Source organism: Crocodylus porosus, unplaced genomic scaffold, assembly GCF_001723895.1.
Source record: "Crocodylus porosus isolate Cpor-Errol unplaced genomic scaffold, CroPor_comp1, whole genome shotgun sequence".
NCBI classification, from domain to species: Eukaryota; Metazoa; Chordata; order Crocodylia; family Crocodylidae; genus Crocodylus; species Crocodylus porosus.
In genome coordinates, this window is record NW_017728906.1 from 184,342,561 (window position 1) to 184,358,505 (window position 15,945).

The window sequence follows — 15,945 nt, forward strand, 5'->3', positions numbered from 1 at the left end:
GACCTGTCTTTGAAGGTCACCAAGATGAAAGTTTCCCCCCTCCCCCACCCTGGACAGCTGAACATCCCTCATGCTATCTATGTAGACAGGGAGGCTCTGGAGTACGTGGAGCACTTTCTGTATCTTGACAGCCACCTCGGTCAATGGGTTACTATCAATGAAGAAATTTAGCAACGGTTCAACTGTGCCAGTGCTGCCTTCTTCAAGATATGACAACATGTCTTAGAAAATAGAGATCTTTGGAAGTCGATGAAGGTCCTGGTTTATAAGGCTGTCATGCTGACCACTCTCCTCTACTGCAGTGAAGCCTGGACCATCCACCAGCACCACATTAAGACCCTTAACAGCTTTCATGAGCGGTGCTTGCATTGAATCCTGGGGATCAAATGGGAGGACCACCAGACCAGCACAAATGTCCTCCAGGAAGCTGTGTCCACCAGCATCAAAGCCTTGCTCTTGAGAGATCAACTCCTATGGATGGGCCACTGTATTTGGATGTCTGAGAACCTCCTCCCTTGCCAGATTCTCTTTTCCCAGTTCTCTGTTGGCCAACGCTCAAAGGGTGGCCAAAGGAAATGGTACGGAGACACGCTCAAGGTTGCCCTCAAGCACTGAGGCATCAACACCAAAGGCTGGGAGGATCAAGCTGGGAGGAGCAAGCTGCTGACCATTTGGCATGGCACCACCTGGTCCACCAAGGCATGTGCCACTTTGAGGCCCTATGACTTGATACTGAGGTGGAATGGCAGTGGCAAAGGAAGGAGAAGGAAACCAACCCAGGGCTGCAAATCCCAATCCCATGTACAAAAACATGCCCCCCATTGCCAAAGAAGGTTTTCATCCAGAGTCAGGCTCCTCAGTCACCTGAGGACCTATCAAGCCTGATGATCATCATCCTCAATTTTGAGGGACCACCGATGGCAATGCCATGGCACAGTAGCAGGCTACCCCATGAGCCATGTACTGAGAGTTAGGCCCTCGATGGGCACCCACAGGTTCCCTGTCGAGGCATGGCACAATAGCAGTCTACACAGTGACCCTTGTGTCAAGACACCACTCCCAGTGGGACATGGTCTGAACTGCTGAGCAGCTCAAACATAGCTGGTGAGGGAAGGAATGCTGACAGAACTCACCCACTCTTCATAAAGCGGGCACGATTAACTCTCGTGGGCTCACAGAACTCTGCTCGTTGGGTTCACATAAAACCAGTGAGCGTATTAATGGTGCTAGGGAGACAGTTACACTATAGCCAGCCAAAAATGGATGTTTTAGATGTGCAGGGTGGAGGGGAGTAGGGGTTCCTCACAGCTGTTGCCAGGCAAAGTCTGGGGATTTTTGCTCTGTGATGCTTGCAAGTTTTAATGTCAGTCAGTGGTGTTCACCAGGGCTCCCCCCTGGCCTACTAAGGGTATCCTAAAACATTCATTACACACAAATACCTGCAAATTGGTGGACAAGGGGGCTCACTACACAAAAATTGTAGCGACGCCCAGTGGACAAACGGGTTCACCACATGTGATTCAGTGAATTGCCATGTACACGTGACAGATGAATGGCTGCACCATTCCAAGTTGCATCACTGCACACTAAACTACATCAGGATGGGGATTAGTTAAATCACCAAAATCTCACATATGCATAAAGTCACATGTACAAGCACCCAATGAGTCCAGTGAGCTTTGGGTCAGGCTTTAAGTACATTACGAAGTCCATCAACATCATATTCAGTTTAAATGTGGACTCCCTTCTTACTAGGTATTCAGGATTCAAACCCTTTGTTCCAGGGTTCCTGATTCAGGCCATTTGTTCCTATCATCCAGTTCCTTCTATTTTAGCTGGCAGTGAAGTCATAATGAATAGCTTGTTGTATCAGTTGTATTAGTAGCTGCAGGATTATGATGTCACTGCAGGTTGATGAAGGAAGGGAAGTGAAGAAGAGTTTTGTCTCCTGTGCTCAGGGCCATAGAGGACTTTACCACTCTTCTAGTGCTACTGAAGACAGTATTCATTTTGGAATATGTATCAAAAATAAAAATAAAAGAATCAACTGTCACATTTCCCTGATGCTACTTATGAAATCTTAATCCTGTGTTTATGACATCTTCATCCACAATGATTACAATGTCCTATGCCATGTAATCCCATAGTGTTACTGAGAACACAATGATTGTGGAAGGAGGATCCTGGAGATCCTGATTTTTTAAAAATCTGAATTTTTTGCTCATTTCAGAAGAAAATCAAGTAGCTTTGTAAGAGCAAGAAAACTAATTAAAAACCATATGATTGGTAAATGGCTTTAGGTTTTAAATAAGATAGATCCAAAAAATTCCCCAGTATTACAATTTTTACCTCAAGAGATTTTAGCAAAAATTAAGCTTGTTGATTCTTCACCCATTGGTTTTTTTGGGAACTGACAATATCACAGTGAAGGGTACTGCAAGCAGAAGCTTTAACAATATGCAAATCAAACCTGAGGAGCCAAAGGGCTGCTGGGAAACAGTAGCTAAATATAGGTATGTATGGTCAAAAAGTGCTAGTTTATTAAACACCAGCATTACTTTTATTTATTTATTTACTTATTATATATTTATTCCCTTTAGTTTGGGAGACTGCAAGGTTGTTGTCACCTTTAGGGGAATAAACTAACATATTGGTCATTCACTCTAATTTCAACAAGTGAGACAAAGAAAAGGAAATAGCTAAAACAGTTCAGCTCTTGCAAAGAGGATTTAATGTTCGTGTTTACCATACCATCATCAGAGACTCAGAACCAACCTATCCCAGTTACAATGCATTAAGCAAAACCTTGTCTGAGCCCTGTTAACCTTCAAGTATTAAAAGTTAGAAATGAGGAAAGCTCTTTAAGTCATCTAGTCTAATGGAGTTGTTTCTGTTCTGTCTTTGTGCTTTGGGAAGTTTTATTTTAAATGTTTCAAGCAGTGGGATTAAGATGGTGAGTACAGTACCTTGGGTCACTTGTCTGAGCAGTTGATATCCAGTCTTATTTTGAGAGTTGTCTTTGTAATCATATGTAATGTGTCTTGAAATGACCACCTTGATATCAAAACATAGGAAGTGCCCAGGACCTCGCGAGTCATCAAATTCAGTCCCATGTTACTGCAGGCTTCATATAATCCATTTCATAAACTGATCAAGATCCATTTTAAAAATAGTTCGTGTGTGTGTGTGCGTGTGTGTGTGTGTGTGTGTGTGTGTAGTCCCCACCACTCATATGGAAAGACTACTGCAAAACAGATGGTTAGAAGCCTTCTATCTTCTAGCCTAAATTTATTCTTGGCCAACTTTTCCCACTGTTTCTTGTGCTAGGCACAGGAATATTTGTTTGTGCAGCATTATCTCACTTGGCAGAGATGGTGTTAACAGCTGGCAGAAAGCTGGGGAACTGTGGACTCAACCACCTCATGATCCAATGGCTGGGGAACTGGATCTGGGGTTGGACTCAAAGGGTACTAGTTGATGGGAACAAATCAATGTGGTGCAAGGTTACCAGTGGAGCCCCAGAGCTCAGTACTCGGGCCAGTAATCTTCAATATCTTTATTAGTGACCTAGATTCAGTCATCAGATGCAGACTGGCAAAGTTCGCGGATGACACTAAACTATGGAGGAAGGTGGTCGCACTGTAGGACAGGCTGAAGATACAGGCCAACCTGGACCCATTTGCAAAGTGGGTGGACCAAAACCTGACAGCATTCAATGTAGAGAAATTCAGGGTACTCCACGCTGAGACAAAAAAACAGCATCATACTTATAGGCTCAGCAGTGCTTCGCTCGCTAGCACCATGGCTGAAAGGGACTTGGGGGTCTTGATTGACTGCAAGATGAACATGAGCCCCCAATGTGATGCTATGGCCAGCAGAGCCACTCCTCATGCATCCACTCTAACATGCATTCACCGATGCATCTTAAGCAAAATCAGGGACATCATCCTCCCACTTTACTTGGCTTTGGTGAGGCTGCAGCTGGAGTACTGCATCTGGTTTTGGGCCCCTCACTTCAGCAGGGATTTGGATAAGCTCAAGAGAGTCCAGAGAAGAGCCACCCATATGATCAAAGGCTAAGAGAGCAAGCCTTACAAAGAAAGGCTGAGGGACATGGGACTCTTCAGCCTGGTGAAGAGAAAGCTCGAGGGTTCTTGGTGGCTGCCTGTAAGTATATAAGGGGGGTGCACTAGGATCTGGGAGAACAGTTGTTCACCAGGGCTGCCCAAGGGATAACAAGGTCTGACAGCCACAAACTTCTAGAAGGCCGATTCAGACTCGATATAAGGAAAAACTTCTTTACGGCCCATGTCCAAGGTCTGGAACAGACTCCCCCCAGAGGTGGTGCAAGCACTTACTCTGGATTCATTCAAAAGGATGTTTATCTTGCTGAGATCATTTGACCCCAGCAGACTTCCTGCCTATTGCATGGGGGATGTACTTGATGATCTCATGAGGTTCCTTCCAGCCCCTAATGTCTATGAAATCTAATGTCTATGCAAGGAGGGTTCTGGTCCAAGAGGAGCTTTGGGTGTGTATGCACTCAGTTTTGCTGGCAGAACTGGAGTTGTTTTGCCTTCATTTCCTACCATTATCAGGTGCTATTTCAGGACATACACACTAACACTGAAGAAGTAGTTACAGGATGGACAAATTACAAAACTTGAGCAGCTCTTTGGTCCATGTAAGGCCCAAAAGACAGTGGAGACTTCATTAACTTGTCTGCTGTGCATAAGGAATGAAGCATCAGGCGCCCATTTAAGGGGAACTAGTGGCCTCTGAGAGTATGATCAAGTTCTGGATTGACTATTCACGGGGATCCTGAAAGTAGGAGGTATGTCAGCACATTGAAGGGCTGTTATACAGAAGAGGATGATAGACTCCCACACAGAAGCAGCGATGTCTACCCAGCCGCCTGCCTGGCACACCGTGCTGCTCTGCCTCTGTGCTATGGAAGCCTGGAATATCCCGGCCAGACCAGGGCGTACGGTCATCCTACCTATAATTCTCTGGTACAGTGTGAGGCCAGAGCATCCACACATGCAGAAACAATGGCCTCCATCACAGGAGGTAGGAATAGTCCACCCATAACCTGTAGCAGCAGCTTGCCTATCCACGGATGACAACATGTATATTTGTCTGTCTAATCTGTCCATGGTCTAGGTCAGAGCTGTCCAATTGGAGGCCCATGGGCCACATGTGGCCCACAATGGGTTAAGGTGTGCCCCCCAGGCTACCACTCCGCTCTCTTTCCCTCTGTCCAACTGCTGCTGCAGCCAAGTTCTCTAGGCTCCCCTCCCTCCCCTGAATTTTGCTTCTTGTTGTTACCTCAGGGGGTATGGAGGCACAGGACCCCACAGCTGGGGAGCTGAGGTGAGGGTGCTGCCTACATATGCAATGCAGTGGCAGGGGGGAGGGGGCTGTCCACATTTAACGTGCAGCAGAGGTGGTGGTACAGGTGCCCATGGCTCATACTAGCGCAGAACCCAGGGCATGCAGGCAGCACATTGTGTGGCCCTTGACAACTTTGAACTTGGACATCCCTGGTCTAGCTAAGTATGTAACTACTTTTGTCTGTTTTTGAACTCTTCTGTTTAAAAGTTCAGGGAGTTTGGCTGTCTGTTTAGTGTAAGGCCTTTTATTTGGGAGAATACTTCAAGATGGCTCATGGTTACAGAGTAAATCATGCCCATTGAGCCTTCTTGTGGAGAGTCCACCTTTGTTCTTGTTTAATTATAAAAATGTTCAATAGAAGAGCTAAACATTATTACTATTACTTCAGACTGAGAATATATGGTTATTCTTTTATTTCTGGAAAAACATCATGAACTTTGAATGGTACGATAAACACAGTGGTATCTAGACATCATGTACCCTAGATAAAGGCTTTCTGTGTAGGTTAAGTTAGACAGTCATCTTTGCTGTTTCCTTAGCAGAGGTTTTGTGGTGAGTCTGTGGATCCTGTATTTTAGCACCTGCCCCTTCTGCATGTATAACCCATTTATTTTGGATGTGTGCTAACTTCTGGGTTTGGCCCCAGGTGATATGATCCCAAGAGCTATTTAGGAATATACACTGAATGCATTAGAACATTGAATGATATTATACATGTAACAAACTTGTTATATCCATATCTGTTGTATCTGTTATCTGCCTGTGATCTTTCTGTAAAGCATCCACTGATAAGTAATTGAATTTCCTTAGATAGAACTAGACTGGTGTATTTTCTTTGGTGTAAAAGAATTGCAACAGTTTGAATCTGGCAGGTTTCTGGTGCATTTATGTAACTACCTGTATCTGATACACAGTTGCATTTTAAGGAGATGAAACGAATATGGATTTACAAACTGTAGTTGTTGTATTAACACAGCACTGAATCTCATATTGCAATATAAGTGCTTACTGTAATTTTTCATTTTCTGTGGACTGCAGCATAATTTCTCTTAGAAAAGCTCATGTTGACGAACTGAAATATTGACACCTAAATTATATACATAAAAATATACAAAGCCAGATTTTTCATATCTGGGTGATTCACAACCTGTTTAATTCACAGCAGGAATTAAGGATGAGCGGGGGTCAAGGGAGGGACTTCTGGTATCAGTACAGCTGCCAAGATAGTGGCACTTCTGAGACACAGGGTGGATTTGAGTGATAGTATGCCCTTTATACTACCATGAGCCAGTCAGCTGATTGCTGTGGCTTTTACTTCAAAGGCCATTGCTTTTCCACTCAATTAAAGTAGCTCAGCCACCCTATGCAGCTGTTGGCTGTAGCTATATATATACCCCCAACTACTTTGCATACCTTTTTTTTTTTTGCAGAAGGGGACACTAACCCTGAAAGGTTTTAGACTCCTCCTTTATTTGTATCCTTGAATGGACAGCCATGTTCCCATCCTGCAACTCTGTGTCCCCACAGGTACCTGTGTTGTTTCTTGTTCTGCATCATTCATTTGCAGAAGGAAGAGTGTGTTCTAGCAACCAAGGCATGGGATTAGATCAGGAGACTCAAGATGGCTCTTCCTAGCTTTGCTGCTTGACTCACTGTGTAATACTGTGCAAGCCACTGTGACTGCCTATTCCTCATTTCTCCATCTAAAATGTGGGAATAGTAACAATAAATAACTACCTAAGGCTATGGTAAAGCTTCATTAATGGGACAATGGGACATAGTGATCTCTGTAATAGATCAGAGGCCTATTTACTATCTCCATGATCAGATTATGAAGCGTGTTTGCCTATGACAGTGGAAGCCTGGGCTCAATGACCCAGGAAGTACTTTACAATCCTATGTTCCTAAATCCTTACTATTAGCACTTTGGATATTTTTATGGGTGTATAAATACTCAAAATGACACCACTGAAGGTCAGAATATTATAATAGGAATTTGATGAAATGGTTTCTCTCCTAGGCACTCATTTAATCATATGGGCATAAAGACGCTAAGTCCCAGATCCTGGGATGTAGGTTTCCAAATACCTTCAAGGATTTGGGAGCTGGGGTTCATTCCAACAAGCAGAAGTCAGTGAGACAATCCCTATACTTATGTTCTTGCTTGATCACTCAGAAACACAGCCTGGAAATATTGTTTCCCTGGGTGGTACATTTTTTACTAGCTGGAAGAGAAGATGAAGTTTTCCTTGTCAATGTTTTACAGTAAAAAGTGGCCATCCGTAAGAGTGAGTATTAATAAATGCCTAAACTATGCACAATATTTTTTCTATATATCATCAACAACTTGTCAGCAAATATTGCCTGCTGGAATTTCCCATCTTGACATGCCTTAAGCAAATGGAGAAAGTAAAGCAAAAAGCTGGATAATTAGCTGAGGGGGAGAGGTTCTCATTCTGTATAGGATAAGTGCTCTGCCCATCTGACTTACAGCTATGATAGGTCTTGATGAGGTGACCTGAAAAATGGAAGTAACTGGAACATGCAGATGCTAAGGCTTTATCTGTACTTTTTTAATTTTAAATAGCCCTGCTTGTTGCTTTACAGATTCATGCAGAGCTAGGCAGACAAACAGAAGTATGAAAGGGCCCTTCTTAAAACACAACATACATTATGTATGAATGTGAACTCTGCCTGACCTCAAGTCCTGGATCTGCCCCAATCCATAAACAGCTTGGGCCAGATTTCATGTTGCTGCACTAAGAGATCTGAATAAAATCAGAAGCTGCATTTTCAAGATTCCCATTTCAGAAATCTTCTCAGGGCCTCTTTAATCTCAAAGATCCATAACTCAGAAATGTTATGCGATTGATCTAACTAAATGTAAGTGCTGTACTCAAGTTCTTCATTATCTGTTACCAGTAATGTGTACTTAGATATGCAATGCATAAATATGATTACAGCTGGTAGAATTATTCAGTATAAATAAATTATCTGACACATAAGGCCCCTTCTTGGTTGACAGATGGTTTGACCTGATCCTGGTTTCTGCAAGCATGCTAACTGTTTACTGCTGAATCTTGATTCTCCACCACCTTGCATCTGTGAGTCAGTACAAAGTGGATGGGTAATACACACTTTGCACAGGAGCAGGTGACTTCATCCAGAAGAAAGCTGTGGAGAATCAGGGTTACTGACTTGAACAGGAATTGAGGGTGCTGAACACTGCTGAGAAGAACAGAACTTCTGCAAAGGTGCGGTTCGAAAGAGGAACAGTTAGTCCCCAGATATTCAAGGGAACACAAATCCTCTAGGTCCAAACATCTGTGAAGAGGTGTGAACATAACCAAAACAAACTTCTGTTCAGCATACAGACAAGTGACCTTGAGCATAGTGGTGGCCCATTCTTATCTCAGTGCTGGTGGCCTGGCCTCCTTTGGATTACAGATGTTCCTTCCTACATTTTGGCAGCTGAAATATGCTTTGTTGAAATGTTAATGACATGGGACAAATTGCCAGAAAGGGAAACAGAAACCTACTTCTTTTTTAAGCTCCCACATTTTGGAAGCTGTTTTTTGAGTGCAGTAACTTTTCTTAGCAACTTATTTAAAGTTCAGCTAAATCTGTCACCAGCTCAAGAATTGTTTGGCTTTGACATTTTAAATCAGATCATGTGGAATGTAGAATTTAAATACATGTCTTTTCAAATATCATTTTGTTTCAAATAGCTTATTTATTATAGCTAATCATAGTGTCAGCACTTAGCCCTCAGTTTAGCCAAGCACTTCAGCGCATTTCTGTTCAGCAAAGTACCTAAGCTTATGTTTTAGTCTTACTAGAGTTAATGGATAAAAATCTAGCTCGTTGAAGTCAGTGAGAAGTTTCCCTTTGACTTTACTTGAGTCAGAATTTCACTCAGTGGAACCTAACATTGATGAAATCACACAATCATAGAAATATGGTGGTGGAAGAGACATCAAGAAATCATCCAGCTGTCTACATCGCGGCAGGTCAAACACAGTCTTGCCCATCCCAGGCAACACTTGTCTAATCTTAAAAATTTCCAGTGAAAGAGTTTCCACAGCCTCCCCAGGTAGCCTGTTCTAAGTCTTTCAGCACCCAGGCCCTCTTTATTCTTCTTAGCCCACTGGCTATGAAGAACAGCTGACCACCATTCACTTTCTCACAAACTTCTGTGTACTGGATACTGTTGCCATGATCCCTCTACCTCTTCTCTTTCCAGGGCCAAACAAATCCAGTTCCCTCTGTCTCTCCTCACAGGTCATGTCTTTGAAACCTCATTTCATTCGTGCTGCTTTCTCTGTTTAGCTATATCGTCCCTACAGCATGGTATAACTGTATATCAGGGGTGGGCAAATATTTCAGGCAGAGGGCCGCTTACCCAGTTTTGGCAAGCTGTTGAAGGCCGCATGGGTTGCCCCACCCCTTCACAAGTGGCCGCCCACTGGTCACCATCTTAGGACCAAAGTCCCAGTGTCTTGGGACCAATGTCCCAGGGCCAGCACCGGTGGGGCCCAGAGCGGGGTGCAGGCTGGCAGAGGCCAGTAGAGCCAGGCTGAGCTGCACTAGTAGTGAGAGGGGGAAGCTGGCCCAGCTCCATAGAGCCCCTGCTAGCGGGACCCTGTACTCTGCTCTGGGCCCTGCTGATGCTGGCCCTGGGACATCGGTGCAGGCCCCGTGCTCCTGCGCCCGCCCATTCACTCCCAGTGGCCCCAGCTGAGACAGGGACAGATAAATTTTAATTTTCAAAATTTTTTAGGGGCCCCACAAGCCAGCTAGAATAGCCTTGCAGGCTGGATCTGGCCCACGGGCTGTAATTTTGCCCACCCCTGCTGTATATGATATTCCTCATGAGGCCCCAGCAGCACTAATTAGATCAGAATAATCACTCCCTGTATCTTCAATATGTTACTGTTGATACATCCCAGTAAGGGACTTGACTTCTTATGGTTAGTGCATGTTTAGCTTGTGGTCCACTGTGCCTATGAATGCTTTGTTGAATAGTGACATTAGTTGAATCAAGGCCTGGAGGGAGGGAAAAACTGAGATGGAGTCCATGGGCCTGGGCTGTTGTATGGCAAAACAGCTGGGAAGGGACTCCTGAGTGGACAAGCCAGCTGGTGAGGCAATAACATCAGCAGAAGAGGAGCTCCTGAATCAGACCTCAAACCTCAAAAGGGAGGGGGCAGGATTACCACAAAGAAATGACAAACAGCTATACTGTGTCTCATGAAGTATACAACAGTTAGTCTCATTAATCACCTAGGTTAGCTCGAAGAATCCTAAATGCAGAAACAGCTTTTAAACCTGTAACCAAAGGGAATTTGGCAAATTCTAAACACCTGCAAGGCTAGTGGGTCTTTGGTAGATTATTAAGTAGATTATAGATTGAGTAGATTATAGATGCAAAGCAGCTCAGTGCTGAATTAGAAGGGAGTAATTTCTGAGCTTGCGTGTCATAAAATGCAACATGTGAAAACAGAATTTACATTTTCTTTGCAAAGTGTCACTGTAACCATACTTTCCTGCACTGGATATAACTAGGAATGGTAGTATGGCTACAAATTCATGTACACTTGATTTGATTTTGCATTCACTTTTTCAAGCAGGAGCCAGATAATTTAATCAGGCCTCATTATATGTGGGTTGCCCTTGTTAACATGAAGTAATTTATTGAATGACCATGGGGTGGGAATAGAAAAATGCAGGAATTCTCTTTGCTGAAATACTTAAACATTTGAACCCCAGATTCACCTTAGAGCAACATGTTGATGTCTTCACTTGCCTATAACAAACTTTAAAATCAAAGTTACTCTTTCCCTTCAACTGACACAGCAATGCAGTTGACCTATAGTTTTTCATTGGCCTTGAAGTAAATTGTCTTCACAACACCTATTACCAAGAAAGCCCAATAGATACACATTAATCCTTTCATTTTTCTTATAGACTTAGACCCTGATACACCACTGCAATACACAGGTGTAACTCCAGTGATTTAAAGAAAGAGGGGATGATATTTTGCTTTCTTTCTGGTAGGCTAGCAGGCTTCACCAGATCTCTTGGCTCCTGAGGAAAACCCCGACATTTTACTTCAATTTTTTTTACTAATAATTCAGCCCACTGATCAGACTTTGTAAATCCCAGCTGTGTGCTGGAGCTGTGTTTGCTTTAGAAGGGGAAACAGGGCTGGGGGAGGACTGCCCCCAAAGAACGTGCAGCAGCTGGTGCTTTGCAGTCATTCAAAGAATAAAGCAGGCTGACAAAGCCAAAGGAAGGAGGCAAAAGTCTGCCCAACTCTTCCTTCTTGACAGTCTCATTGCACGTTCAGCTTTCTCTGTTAGTAGAATGCAGCCCAGTCAGGCTGGGATTGGCTTCAAAAACTCCCTTCTCAGGCAGGGTTAAAGAGGCTGAGCTTTCATGGACACACTGCTCTTTCAGCAAGCACTTGGGGCAAGGTGGGAGAGATCAGCTTGCGATAGGCAAAAGGCAGGCACCACCTTGTTAGTCCATTGAGGCAGCAGTCAGCTTGGACTCCCTTCCCTCACAGAGTCTCCCATACTGGGTATGTAAGCCTTGCAACCTCAGGTTTTTGAGGACTCTAGTCTTGACGTCCAGCCCACTTCTGAAGTGATGCAAAAACGAACTCTGGAATCAGTGGGGCAGCAATATGCAGAGTCCAGTCTTGGGGCGGGGAGAATTCTCATACTCTGAAATATATCTGGAGAAATCTTTTTACCATATTGCATTTCTTCCTCTGAATCTGGCAAATAGAGCCCAATCCCCAAAGGGGAAAGAGAAGATAAAAGGCTTTTTCCTCCTCCAAGGGAGGAGAGCCCCTTATCAGACTCACCACAAGGAGATCAAAAAGAAGGAAACAAAGCATAGAGACAGGCTCAGTCAGAGTGAATGAATTATGAGGCTGCAAATTACCTTTCCAACAATCCTGAGAGCACCACACCTCTATTAATTAAACCCTTGTGAATGAGTATCTTATAGCTGGTCTCAGAGGCAGGTCTTGATAATGACCTAGAAACCAGAGACACACTTTTGAAGTTAGTGGGGCAGTGATCAATCTGACAAGATGCAACATTGAGCAAACCTGCCTGAGAAAATCCTTAGAAATCCCAGCAGTGTTGGTTGGCAAAGCCATCTGAGTGAGGGATGAGGGACTGAGTTAACAGTGTCAAGTGCTTGTCAGACAGGGTGAGGTTCTCACTCATCCCTACAGGGAGAGTTAGCAAGAAACAGTGTGGAAAATCCACTTTGAATTGCTGTTCTGAGGGGAGGCGCATGGTTTATGTATGCATATACATACAGTCAGCAAGGATGTCAGCTTTGCAATCAGTATGGTTTTCGTCAGCGGGAACAAAGACATGTGAACTGCTTCTGGCCTTTGGCCAAAACTTTCCCCCATTCCATTTTTCACTGTCATTTTGAATATGACCTCAAAAAGACCTGTTTTTTTTACCATATTAGGCAAAAGGACTAATCCCAGGCTGTTTTGTGCTGATACTTCTAGTTTTGCAGTCATAAAAGCTGCTGCCTGGATGTATCTGTAGACAGAAGGAGCCACATTTGGCACTATTGTAGCTCTTTTTAGGATAAGATGAGGGAGAACCTCATGTGGTGACAAGAAGGAAGTGCTAGGCATAGTGGTCACTCTTAACAAATCCACATTTACAAATAAACATTGCACCATTTTTAAATGTTTGAAGTGCTGGGGCGGGGGCAATATACTATGACTTGCTAAGGGAGGCCACTGTAAAATCCATCAAGGAAGGACACCAGTTAGTCTTTGGCCCTCAAGTTCAGCAAGAACAACCTGAAGTGATGGTTTTCTCAATCTGGTAGAACATTGTCAAGGAGTCTAGGAAATTCTGTCACAGTGCTGAGGGATGCCACATGAAAGCAACAATGCCTACGTAAGAGCTACAGCCCAGTTCAGGAAACTCTTCTGACCATCTAAATTCAATTGCCTAAATGTTATCCCCTGGTAGCCCAAGGTATATGGCATAAAAGGGTCCAGTTAGAGCCAGGAGTGAAACTTTAGTGACATTCTAACTCTACCAGCAACTTACTGTGTGACCTTGAGCAAACCACTTCACCTCCCTGTGCCTCTGTTTTTTCCTTTCCAGTCTTCATCTCTCTTTCTGTATTTGAAATGTAAATTCTTCAGGACAGAGATGGTCACAACCCTATATGATTGTTACTTTGTCTAGCCCAGGAGTCCTCTATGGTCATACCATGATGATGAGACAAATCAGTATTCTGAAATCACAGGACACATTTTTGTAAAGCTGATGGACAAGGTACATCAACAAAAATGTAGTGATTCACTGCACCCAGAAAACTTGTTTACATAGTCAAACAGGATAATTGCACATCAACTTATTTATGCATGCAGTGAGTTGCTGGATGTTTGGTACGCATGCTTGTAAAGCAGTTTTTTCTAGGTGCAAGTATATTTGAAGAATGTCTTTCCATCCATCACTGATAGGGAAAACAAGCACCAAATAAGAGTAGAAGTAACCTTTCTGCAACAGTAATAAATGTGTCTTCATGGGGGAAAAGTGCAAGTGGAGAAAGCTGATACGGAATGCCTGCTGTTGGAAGGAAAGCGTATGTCTGTCAAGCACATTGGATTCATTGTTTGACAACAGTTCAACCTTGTAAAAATATTAACTCCTCCCACTGCCAAGATCAGTGAAATCTGGGGTTATTGGCTGTGCAAGTTCCAATTGTTTAAGACGATCCCCACAGGAGGCTTGTTTTAATTGGCATCCTTACTTTAGTTGAAAGACATTCCCTTTGTGTCCACAGTTTGCTAGACTTTACTTAGGCATGCCGGTCCTGATAGTTCATCCTGGTTTCTTTGCTCCTTTAAGGATTCCTCCCTGAATGATCCATACCAATAAATGGTGCTATTTCATAGAATTTCTTGAAGAGACTCAGGACAAGGACAGTCCTGAGTTAGCATTTTTCTCTTTGTTAGAAACTTTCTATAATAGAGTCTCAATTCACTTGTCAGAACAGTGACAGGCGATATGAAAAATCTGTTATAAAAAGTTTCTAACAAAGAAAAATCAATCAATCAATCAATCTGTCTATCTATCTATCTATCTATCTGTAAAATGGGGCAACCCTGTTCTAAGCCGGCAGTTCCCAAACTGGTGTGTTGTGACTTCACTAAGGGTTGTGGCACTTATAAGTGTTGTCAAGAGCCCCATTGAAGTTAAAGTGGAAGAACCAGCCTTGCGCTAGAAGTAGGGTTACAAGCCCCAAAAGTTTGGGAACTGTTGCTTCAAACTGAACAGCAATACACATTCCATTTTGTGCCAGCCTCTGAAAACTGTTTAAGTCATTCCTTGCCTCCTAAATTATATTTTAAAAATATCTGTAAACAAAAAATTTTGCATTCATTTGCTTTTGGGCATAAATGGAAAGCATGTTGGTGCTATTCCATTCCCTCAATTTGTATGTTACATATGGTATTTTTAAGCACAGTGGGCACATCTACATGTTCATTAATGTGCCATAGTTACTGTACATTGAGTTCAGTACATATATAATCAAGTACTAGATTAATGTGCTGTAACCAGTGTTACTGCACAGTAGCACTGGTGCACGCCTTTTTAGTGACACTGCTACTCAGTAGCCTAATAATACTGTGCAGTTGGGTATTAGCACTATTTGTACTGTGACATGCTACTGTTCAGTATTATTAGGCTACTGTGCAGTTAGCATCTCATGTAGATGTGCCTCCAAGTGCCTTAGGCAAAAGAATGGAGTGGGTGATATGGGACTCAATAAAGAATTAGGAACATAAGACTAGAAGGAATACTTTGGACAAGCAATCACTTAGCCACAAAGCAATCTGTGGATGGAAGGGAACCTATTATGCATAACAGAAAGCAGAGGAAATGACGCCACCGGTGCCTTAGACCCTGCAATAGTGGGAAATTTGAGGTAAAAAGTGTTTAGAATGATGGTCATAAGAAGTGACTGACACCTCAGGCTGCAAAGGAAGGAAGCTCCCTGCGTACACCCACGCATGAAAACTACCTGCACCTCCCCAAACATCCGAGCCAGTTTGACCTGGGAAAAAATTCTTTATGATCCCATATCTGATGACTGGTTGAACCAGAGGACATGAGTAAACTCTATTAGATTAAGTACACTGAGAAGTTTCTTGACAGAATCATAGAGACTTAGGGCTGGAAGGGACTTCCACAGGTAATCTCATCCAGTCCCCTGCCTGAGGCAGAATCAGCCCTATCCAAACCATCCCATACAAATCCATAATCTAATCTAGAGGTGGGCAAAATATGGCCTGCAGGCCAGATTCGGCCTGTCAACTGACTGGATCTGGCCTGCAGGAAGGCATCCACCATGTGAATGGATCCAGCCTGTGAGTGGGAGGCAGCTCCAGCTCTGGCAGCCACTAGGTGCCAGGTGGCTGAAGCTGCTTCCTGTGTTGGGCTCTGTCTCTCTCTCTCAGCCTGGGCTGCCACCAGTGTGGAAGCAGAAGCA